Raw genomic sequence first — 10336 nt, forward strand, 5'->3', positions numbered from 1 at the left:
TAACCCTCCTCGAGAGGACGCTCCTGAATTCCGCTCGGTGGCGCGACAGTCTATGGGCATTGCGAATAGCATGCGTTGAAGCATCTTACGGGGGCTGCTTCTTGGAAATAAGGGGTGGTAATTAGGCAAGTGCCTGTTATCAGATAGGGAGATGCATCATCAAATCTTCAAAAAATAGCTATCAAGGGGATGCTAAAAATTTCTTGAAGGAATTAACACAACGCAGTACTTATTAAAGCCTCCAATTTAATGAGGTTAGCACTGGGGCTAGCAGGTATCTTAAATGAGCTGGCCACTTTAATAATACCCCTCGTAGGTCAATAATTATTGGATTCACAGCATGGTATGGATGAGATAGGATTATGCAAATGGGACAATTAGAAGTAATGAAATTATTGAATATACTTTGTTAATAATGCCTGGACAGTCTTAATGCAGAATGAGGTTTCTATCAGGGTGAATTTACTTTTGCTAATGCTTCTGGTGGCATCATTGCAGTTTATATTCACTGGCTTCATGCACTGTATATCAAGCACCACTGATGACACTCTGGTTTTTGCAAAGTTATTGTACTGTTTAAAAAAAATAACATCAAGAAACTACATGCTTTCTTACACTTTAATCAGGCATATGATTTGGGACTCTTTAGTGAATTGTATAGGGGAGGTCTGTGTACAGAATATCCATGGTAATCATTTAACGCTCTGTTCGTTTGCGTAATGTTTGAAGCCTCTTTTTCTATTCAAAATTGCTACGGAGCAAGAAAAATCCAACACCAGAATTGGTACTTGGGTAAAGCAGGTAGTAAGAGCAAGCTCAATCACAAGCCGTTCAGGAGCACCACTGAAGAAACTAATACCTAGAGGGCAAAACTTCCAGTGCACCAAGAAGGGGATGGGAGGAGGGTGCAGGTTAACGTTTCAAGAGGGCATCTCCTCACCATCATCCTTCCCCAGCCACGAACTTGTACTGTCTACGTTTATCAGACTCCTGCTAACACAAGACAGACTAGGTATATAAGTTGCTTCTTTATTGCAAGATGGCACATCAGACCTTTTCAGAATTCCCTCACCGCAAGCCGTTAAGATTGCCTAAAAGCCTTTCCTTGTGCGGTGTCCCTTTTTTGTTCCCACACAGTTGTCGCAAGCAAAAGTATGCAGCTTGTCACAGGCTAGCTGGTGCCACACAGGGATGGCTCCAGCCATCGTGATGTGTATTCCACTGGAGCTGTCAGACACTGTACATTCATGGTCTGGTGTGCTTGTTTAGGACTTTAAAGATGTAAACAGTGACCACTTCTGTTTTGTCCCTTGCACACTTGCACAAGAATTTGACACAGACGTTAGTTCTGGCAATACTGCCACAGGTGGTAAGAGGTACCTTGAAGTTGTAAACAGTGACTGCTTGTGTCACACACCTGCACAAGATTTTGACAGAGACGTTAGTTCTCGCAATCCTGCCACGGTGGTAAGAAGGTGTACAACCACAGGAACACCATGGCAAAGCAAGCTGAGGTTCATATTGAATATAATATTCCACTTGCAATACAATGGTAATTAAGTACTCTTGCATTCATTTGCAGTGTCAGGCATCACATCATTCTGCCTAACCCTGATCTCTTTTACCTATCGTCTACATAGTTTTCCAGGTTGGTGACAGTACAAAAAGAAAAAAATCTTTGTGGGAGCACCACATTTTAATCTCACAAGACTCCACTGAAGCACTTACAACATATGCGAACAGTGATATCCTAAATGTCAGCGCTTTTTGTGCTAACAAAGGTAAGCTGCTTGTTACCTTCGGCCTGTGATCCTACAGGAGCTTTAGCATATGCCCTGTTGTCATCTTGTGTCAACGATGCCACATACAATAAATAGTTCAACAAAGCTTATAACTCGGCAAGATGTACGTGCATATCTTCAGGGAGGTAATAAAATGCAGAAGTGACCACTCACGACAAGAAACACAGGATATGTGTTAACTTCCATCAATCTTTATTTGTGGCTTTGCCAGCAAATATGTAAGGGAGCAGACTAGGGGTGTGCGAATATTCGAAATTTCGAATATTTTTCCAATAGTGTTTGCTATTCGATTCGATTCGCACTGGAATTTTACTATTCGAACCTATTCGAACTTCCCAAAAACAAATACAATCAACGTCCGATTGAAAGTGACCCCTTTAAATTTTAATATGCTTCACCTCATTACACTCTCATTATGCGGCAAAGCTGCCTTTCAAGCTCCGTTACGGTCGAACATTGCCAAGAGACAGTCAACTCCCGAATGAAGTGGTCCCAAGATTTTGAATATTCTTCACCTCATCACACACCGGTATTGCGGCAAAGCTGTTTTTCAAGTTTCGTTACAATCGAACTTTGTCAAGACACAATTAGTCAACGTCCGATTTGAAGTGGTCGCTAGATTTTCAACATGCTTCACCTCAATACACTCTCGTACTGCGGCAAAGCTTCCTTTCAAGCTCCGTTACGGTCGCAAATGTATTAACTCAAGAAAACGCTGGTTCCAACATGAAGATGAAAGATCTGGCAAAGTTGGAGGCTCAATAATTGCTGTTTTTGGGCCTGAAATTTGGGCAGGAAGTCCGAAAAATCGGACGCCGAAGCTTTTTAGCATCCAAAATTTCAGATGTTCTTATATATCGACGTCTACAAGGCAGATTTGGAACTCCAGACTTGAAAGGAGCACGCCCTTGTCCGCCACATCAGTTGGGCTTCCACAGGAGTTGAAAGAGGAGGAGAGGCTGAGGAAATGACATCTTTGTCTATCATGTGTAAAGTGTTGTCGGCAACACTTTGAATGCACCAAATCATGTTCATAAATAGAATTCGGCCTCTACATTGCCTCAGCCTTGATAAGACAACTATGAAAAACCATCCGACCAGTCCTTCATCAGCCTAGCAAAAAGAAACACTTTCATGTTGATATCTCGTAAGAATATGCTTACGAATCCTCTCTAACCTTTTTTCTGCGATTTCACTTCGAAGCATTCGAAAAATATTCCAGAAATATTCGAGAAATATTCGAAAAATATTCGATTCGATTCGATTCGCACTCACACTTTAATATTCGAATTCGCTTCCCACCCCAAATTTTGCTATTCACACAGCTCTTGAACAGACACATGCGCAGTATGGCAAGGTGCAACGTCACAGCCATTTAACATTAACAACCATCACAAGAGAATGCTGAAGAAACTTTTCTGCCTTTCCGAGTTTCAACAGATGGGTCACTAATACACACATCACTCCTTCCCCATCATGAAATGCTTCCAACAGTTCACATGCCATTCTCTCACCACCCCTGCCGCGAATCCTTACCTCATATTTATTCTCAACTGACATGCTCTGCCACTCATGCAACAATAAGACAGATTTGCCTGTCCACTTTTAACAGCCTGTAAGTACACTCCTAAGAACTCCCCCCCCACCCCCTCCACCCTCCCATTGGTCATAGGCCAGATGGGTCATTATATTATTCACCTAGCTACACAACTGTGCTTGTCGAGCATGAATATATGTGAACCATACAGTTGCTTTGCAATAAGCAAATGTAGTACAACACTCTCTATGAAGGCTTGGTTAAAATAGTTTATGATCATGGCACAGAAGCGTGAACTGTTGGGCTAGTTTGTGAGACATGTTTTGAAATAGAAGAGTGAAAACTTGTCAATGTGAGTGAAAACAGCTACCCTAGAAAACTTGTCGATGTAGCACATCAACGAGTTTTTGCTCTTCCATTCCAAAACATGGCACAAAAGCTTTCTCTAGGAAACACGTAAAGCCAACATGGAGAATTATATGCACCAGGAAAATTCCGACACTGCAAATATTCTATGGGTGTGCAAATGTTCAGTGATATAACACATCGAATTGAATACTGTCATATTCGGTTCAGTATCCATTATGCGTAAAACTGAATATTTTGTTAATAGCTTACGAATGTTTCAAAATGTTAAGTACACCAAAATAAACAGAAAGCTTGTGTAAAAGTATGACAAATTTCATCCCTGCTGGTAGATTATATGCACTCAACATGAGAGCTTATGTAGTGCAGCTGGCTACTTCGCTCTAGGAAAGTGATTTTACCAGCTATACAATGGCCACTTACCCTTTCTTAAGAGTTCTGTGGATTCGAAGGGCCTAATTACTTCCTAGAGATGCTGTATTTCTGTTTTTAAAATTTCTAGGAGTTCTTATCTATACCTTAAATAGACAGGCAACCAAATTTTAACGTACCTGTTTATTTTATTGCAATGGAAAGCTTACAATTCAGCTTACAATTCAGAGTGTCTAATCATGCAATGGCAACAGGGAAAAGGCGATGAAATATTTTTTATCATATTTGTTGCCGATGGAGTCTTATACACAAGACATGTTGCAAACAGTGGCCGACAGCTTCTGGTGTTATTTGCGCCAGGTTCTGCCATGACAGAGTGCATGTCTGAAATGCCTTTTAAACGTGGTGCATGCACCACTTCTCAGCATCAATTCTTTTACTGCGTAATAAGCAAAGAATTCCTGTGGATGCGTTTTACCTAGGAATTCCAACATAATAGCGAATGTAATTTGGCATAGGCTGTAAAAGTTAACATTCAATCAGTCATACATTCTTACCTTTCTAGGCCAATTTTTGTTCATACCAAGTGAACAAGAAATGAGTTAGGAGCGACGGCGCATCATACGACACGTCGCCAGCCACCCCGACTCTCCCCATTTGGTTGGGCACCTTGTGTTCTCAGACACGGCTTTGGTTGCAGCAGTGCTGCTTCAGGACATTTTGACGTTTGCGAGTTTTTGTTTTTTTTTCTAGTACCATTATTTTCTGTATCTGTGCCATATTTTTGTACCGTGTTTTCTGCCACCATTTTGTCGTTGCAGCCTCCGCATGAGACATAAAGGCTTGCACCTTAAAAAAGCAGATGAACGTGCATATTTTTACTTTCTCTTTATGCCAATATTAAGGAGATAGCTAGCAGGTACACGCAAACCAGTGAGCACAACATATAACATACCCCTATGGCTCAGTGTAGACTGCACTGCTAATTCATCACAACTATATGTGCTTTTTAACCTTAAGTATGAGGGCGACCTTTTTTTTTTCAAAGCCCACTTGGTCGCAAAATTTCAACCAAAATGAAATTCACAACTGTTTTATTTGGAACACTTACACATACTTTCCAGGTACCTCTAAACTGTCGTCACTCCAACTGAGACATTTATCATAGCGTGGCATAAACTTTACTCACAGTAAAGTTTATGCCACGCTGTGCAGACACTTTACTACGCAGATAACTATGTTACTTTAGGTACTTTACTATGCAGATAGGTCAAGCAAATACTTTACTATGCCCTCGCCTTTGGCTAGGGCATAGTAAAGTATCTGCTTGAAAGCTATTTTTCTTTTACAGCAGAGTAGAGTTACCATAGAGGTGTTATGCTTGAAGTTTATCATAGAAAATTATCATCATGAACCAGCACACGCTCTCTTCGCCGTCTTCTTCCCCTTCTGCTTCGCTCCCAGAACAGGCGCGCCTGTTTCTGCAGCACAGGGTGCCATAACTCGGATGGGCGAGAGAACGAGTATAGAGAGAAAGAAAGAGACAAACAGAGAGAAAGAAAGAAAAAGAGAGAAATTCTCGGCAAAAATATTTCTTGGCGAGGCAAGACTCAAATCTGCGGACCAACGAATAGAAGGAAAGCGTTGTCACCACTCGGCTATCCAGTCACGTTAGCAGAGCATAACATAGCCTTGTATAGTATATAGTATAGCAAGGGGGTGGGAAAGGGAACTGAGGATGAGGAGCAGAGATGTGAGTGTAAGGAGAAAGGAAAGGAGGAGGGGAGAACGAGGACAGAGAGTGATGGAAATAGAAAGAAATAGGAAGAAGAGAAAGAGATTGAGAGAAAGGGAAGAGAAAAAAGGATAGAAGGTGAGGGGATGACTACAGAGAGCGAGCAAGAAAGGAAAGAAAGAGAGAAAACGATAGAAAGACAAAGAAAGAAATAAACAGAGAGAGAGCAAGCACTGCAAAGTCACAAAGAAAAAAGATAGAAAAAGAGAGAACAACGAAAGGGTTGGGAAAGAGAGAGCTTAGAGGATAAAAGCTCAACAACTCTGCAGTGACCCTGCCTTGCATTTGAAAGCGGCGCTCTTTTCTTTCTTCTTCTCTTTTCTTGTTTTTTTTTGAGGGCCTATCAGTTTCTTAATCAATTAAAGCCATAGTGAAAGTCTGACGTTGTGTGCAGACGTGTTGCACAGCACCTCTCGTACGTCCTCCGATCGTGCGAGGTAGCAGTTGTGAATTCCGAGCACACACTGGGCACATAAACATGCCTCGAACAATTAAGTCTCCCACTATGTGTGACGTGCGTGGTGTCATTTGATTTCTGCATGCAGCAATACAGCCGAAATTCATCGTTGAAAGAGTATTGTGTATGGTAAAGCCTTCATGAGTGACAGCAAAGTGTAGCAACAGTGCAGGAACATTGAAGCAGGATGTGTAGACAACAGTGAGCGGCATACAGAATTGGCTGAAAGGTGGCTGTCTTCAATGTGGGGGCCATAAAGAACGCTGGCACAACGCCACAATAAATGCCTCAGTTGCAGTGGCGACTATGAACAGGGGCAACTGGAAAGTGTTTCTACATGTTCCAAACATAAGCGTCTTTAATTTCACTGTGGTTTTCACCTTGAACGAATTAGAACTTGAAAACAAACATAGCCCTCGTATGTTTAAAACAATTGCAGCAAGGCTGGTGATAGGTCAGCAACAAGCTTAGCCACGCCTTCATTGTCGTCCATTATGTGCGCACAATATAGGTAGTTTGGGGAGGCACAACTATTTGACTGACTATACTGGGAAGCTAACTGGCAACCCTGGGCCAGTGTGGCTTTGGAAGATGGGCCCCACCTACGACGAACCACCCCTTTACAGCACAGCTGTTAAAGTCGAGGTTGGCCGTGTGCCGTAGATAGAAAATGATCATCATCATGAACCAGCACGTGCCATCTTCGTCGTTGTCGTCGCCTTCTTCCTCTTCTGCTTTTTTACCAGAAGACGCGTGCCGATTTGTCTGGCAAATGATGCAATAACTTCATGAGCGAGAGAACCATAGCACAGAGAGAGAGAGAGGAAATAAACAGAAAAAAATAGAAGGAAAGAGAACAAAAAATTCTTGGCGAAAAAAGAAATTCTGTCGAGGCGCGATTCGAACCAGTGAACTAACTATTTGTAGGCGAGCACCATAACCACTCGGCCATCCAGGCCCGCTTGCAGAGGAGAGCATAGCCTTGAATAGTATATGCAGCTCAGCAAGGTTATTAGAAAGGGAAGTGAGGGTGAGAAGGAGAGAGGCATGAGGGTTACCAGGAAGAAAATGAAGATGGGAGAACGAGTACAGAGGGAGAGAAAAAATAGAAACAGACAAATAGACAGAAAAGGAAGAGACAGAGAAAAAAGTTAGAAGGTGAGAAAGCGACTACACATAGAGAGAGAGAGAACATAGAAACTGAGAAATAGACAGAAAGAAAAGCAACAGAGAAAAAAAAAGATAGAAGGCGACAAAACCAACTGCACAGAGAGAGTGAGACAACAAAAGACATAGAAAAAAAAGATAAAGAGAAAAAAAATAGAGATAAGCAAGGGAATAGAGAGAGAGAGAAAAACACAGAAATGCACCGAAAGAAACAGACGGAGAAAGAGTTTCAAAGCAACAGAGAAACAGGTATTAGGCGAGAGACCGACAACAGAGAGAGAGGGGGGGGGGGAGTGAAAGAAGTAACAGATAGAAGAAACAGGTGAAAACATAGAAGGTGAGAGACCGACTACACTGAGACATATAGAGAAACCAAGACACAGCAAGACAGCTAAAGAGAAAAAAAAAATAGGAAAGAAAAGGGAGAAAAAGGCAAAGAAAGAAATAGCGGTTGAAATAATTACCCATTCCCTTTCTGGGATGTGTGCAGCGTGTCTCTATGACATCCGAGACTCTATTTGATGCAATTTGCATTGATTTTATCAGGATGGCACTGTGAATATACCGCTTAGCACACGACGGTGCACGGGTGGAACCGCACTAATCCTGTTCAGCAATCGTATATTTCTTTGCATATTTTAGAGTGCTAATTTATTACTTCAGCGTGTTTTTAGCATCCCTAACTACAAAATAAATATATAGTGTGTGATTTATACAGTTTATTTGCACAAACTTAAATGGAGCTGAATGTCTGTAATGCAGGTTAGCTTGTTTGATTGAGGCAAGGCCTCAGACCAGGAAAAGACGAGGCAGTTTTTCACACAGAAAAGTGGAACATTTAGAACAAAAGGAATGAAGAAAAAAGTAAGGAAAACAACCACAGTGAAATCACACATGTTACCAAACTACTAAGACAAGCAAGGCTTGGTAATTAAATGAAGTTCCATTGAACGTTCGAAACAAAAACAGTCTTTGTTAGTTTTGATGCTGGCATCAACCACAGCAGCGGACTCACTCTTGGCAGGTGGATTTGTCGGTGGTGGCCGGGTGACACTTGTGAAGCAGACATGAAGCCAAGTCCACCCAGAAGTCATGGACAGAGGTGCCTTCTGTCATGCTAGCGGGTAGGCGACCTTCAAATGTGAGCCGAGAGATCTGCACATATGCACCATGGTGGCTGGCAGTAGGCCCTTAATTGTTATGGTCTCGTGGCTGGTGGCTAGTAGCATAGCACGAACCCGCTTGCAAACCTCAACAGCTAATTCAGCCTCCCATGGGTGGTTTAGGAACAGGACTTGGTGGCTGGCGGCAGGCCCTTGTTAGGTTCTCATGGCTCGTGGACAGCACCATGAACACCGCACTGATGTCACTCACTCAACACAATGTCATTAAGTACGAGCAATGACTTAAATTCAGGTGATGTGTATAAAGCAATGACTGCAAACAGCAGCAAAAATATGGTTATTACTACTATGAACCATGATTATATGCCTGTTGGTCCGTGGGCATAAATGTACGTACCATAAAATGAAGCAGCTTTAGGCAACCTCACATCATGAAACGTTTCTCAATCCGCCATCTGAGAACGTGTTCTCTAGCGGTCATGCTCCGTCGACAGACTTGAGCAGTATGAAACTAATACAGGCCATGCTAAACAGCTGCTGCATCAAACTGTAGCCGGGCTAGCTGGAATCGAACGCTGTCATAGCAAACATTAGGACTTTTACTGGGAATGAAGTTGATCTTTAGGAAATGTGCTGAATATTAATAATGTGTTTACTGTGATGTTTGTACAAAAAGAGTGATACATTTAGAAAACCTAACATGGTAATTATGAAACTTATTTACAGCTGGGAACAGCAATGTAAGTTATGGTCAGCTGCCTGCATTACCTTTAATTTTACTTAAGTATGTGCGTCTACGTAGTACAACTTAGCAAATGAACTCGGGCACTCAGTCACAAAGAAACAGAACATTTTTTTCTTAAAGGGATACTAAAGGCCAACAACGTTTTTTGTTCGAATGATGGGTGAAAGTTTACGAATGCCTAAACGTCAGTATTATCTGCACCAGGGCTTTGTTCACCAAGAAATTAAGTAAATGTACGACAAGGCTTGCACCACCAGCGGGATATTCTACTAACTCTGTGTGCGGCGACATAGTCGAGTCCCAGAAAAAGTCACTGATACTCAAACTGCCAATAGTAAAAAAGATCACTTCAATGCATTAAAACCTGGAATAAAATGCTGCTTGCTTCCTTCTGTTTCATTCTTTGAAGTAAGAACCGATGAGATCCATGGCTATAGCTTCAATCACCGCAAAAAGTGTCGGTCAGTGACCGGCTCCCTCAACTCAACTCTACCTACCGTGCCATAGAAGTTTCTCCACAGCTGCTGACAGTGGTGTCTGCTCACAACAATAGCTAAACCCTCCTTCTTCCTCACCTGCTTCTGCCTTTCACGCCGCCAGCTGGACTGTCTGCCAAAAGGGAGAAAATGTCAACAGGACCTAGTTGGCATGGTGGTTTGAATATTTGTAGTGTCATGCTGACCACTAAATATAATTTTTGTTCGAACTAGACATTTTCTTAGCCCGAAACAAACACTGCACTATTTCTTGAATGGTATGTTAATAGTATGTTCATGTTGACTTAACGTTTGCCTTTAGGTTCCTTTTAAGTGCTTTAACATATTTTTATACCTAGAACATCTAAGTTGTGACATGTTTAATTGGATGCTTTTTGTCAACAAAATACCACAACAATAATAATTTTCTGGTCTGCATTATTTACACAGTTCACTGGGCCAGTAGGCATCAAAACTGGTTCAATTTTTCTGCAA

At 41.9% G+C, this 10336-nt stretch overlaps 1 long non-coding RNA gene across 1 annotated transcript; it reads right to left on the bottom strand.

Annotated features, from left to right (window-relative positions):
- Nucleotides 1-954: 954 nt before the first annotated feature.
- On the bottom strand, nt 955-9935 carry LOC125759264 (uncharacterized). Its single transcript, XR_007416835.1, has 3 exons — nt 9863-9935; nt 8512-8829; nt 955-1417 (listed from the first exon to the last, which is right to left on the bottom strand). It is a non-coding gene; the product is annotated as an uncharacterized LOC125759264 (long non-coding RNA).
- Nucleotides 9936-10336: the final 401 nt, after the last annotated feature.

This window comes from Rhipicephalus sanguineus, chromosome 7 (assembly GCF_013339695.2).
Source record: "Rhipicephalus sanguineus isolate Rsan-2018 chromosome 7, BIME_Rsan_1.4, whole genome shotgun sequence".
In the NCBI taxonomy this organism is placed as follows: domain Eukaryota; kingdom Metazoa; phylum Arthropoda; class Arachnida; order Ixodida; family Ixodidae; genus Rhipicephalus; species Rhipicephalus sanguineus.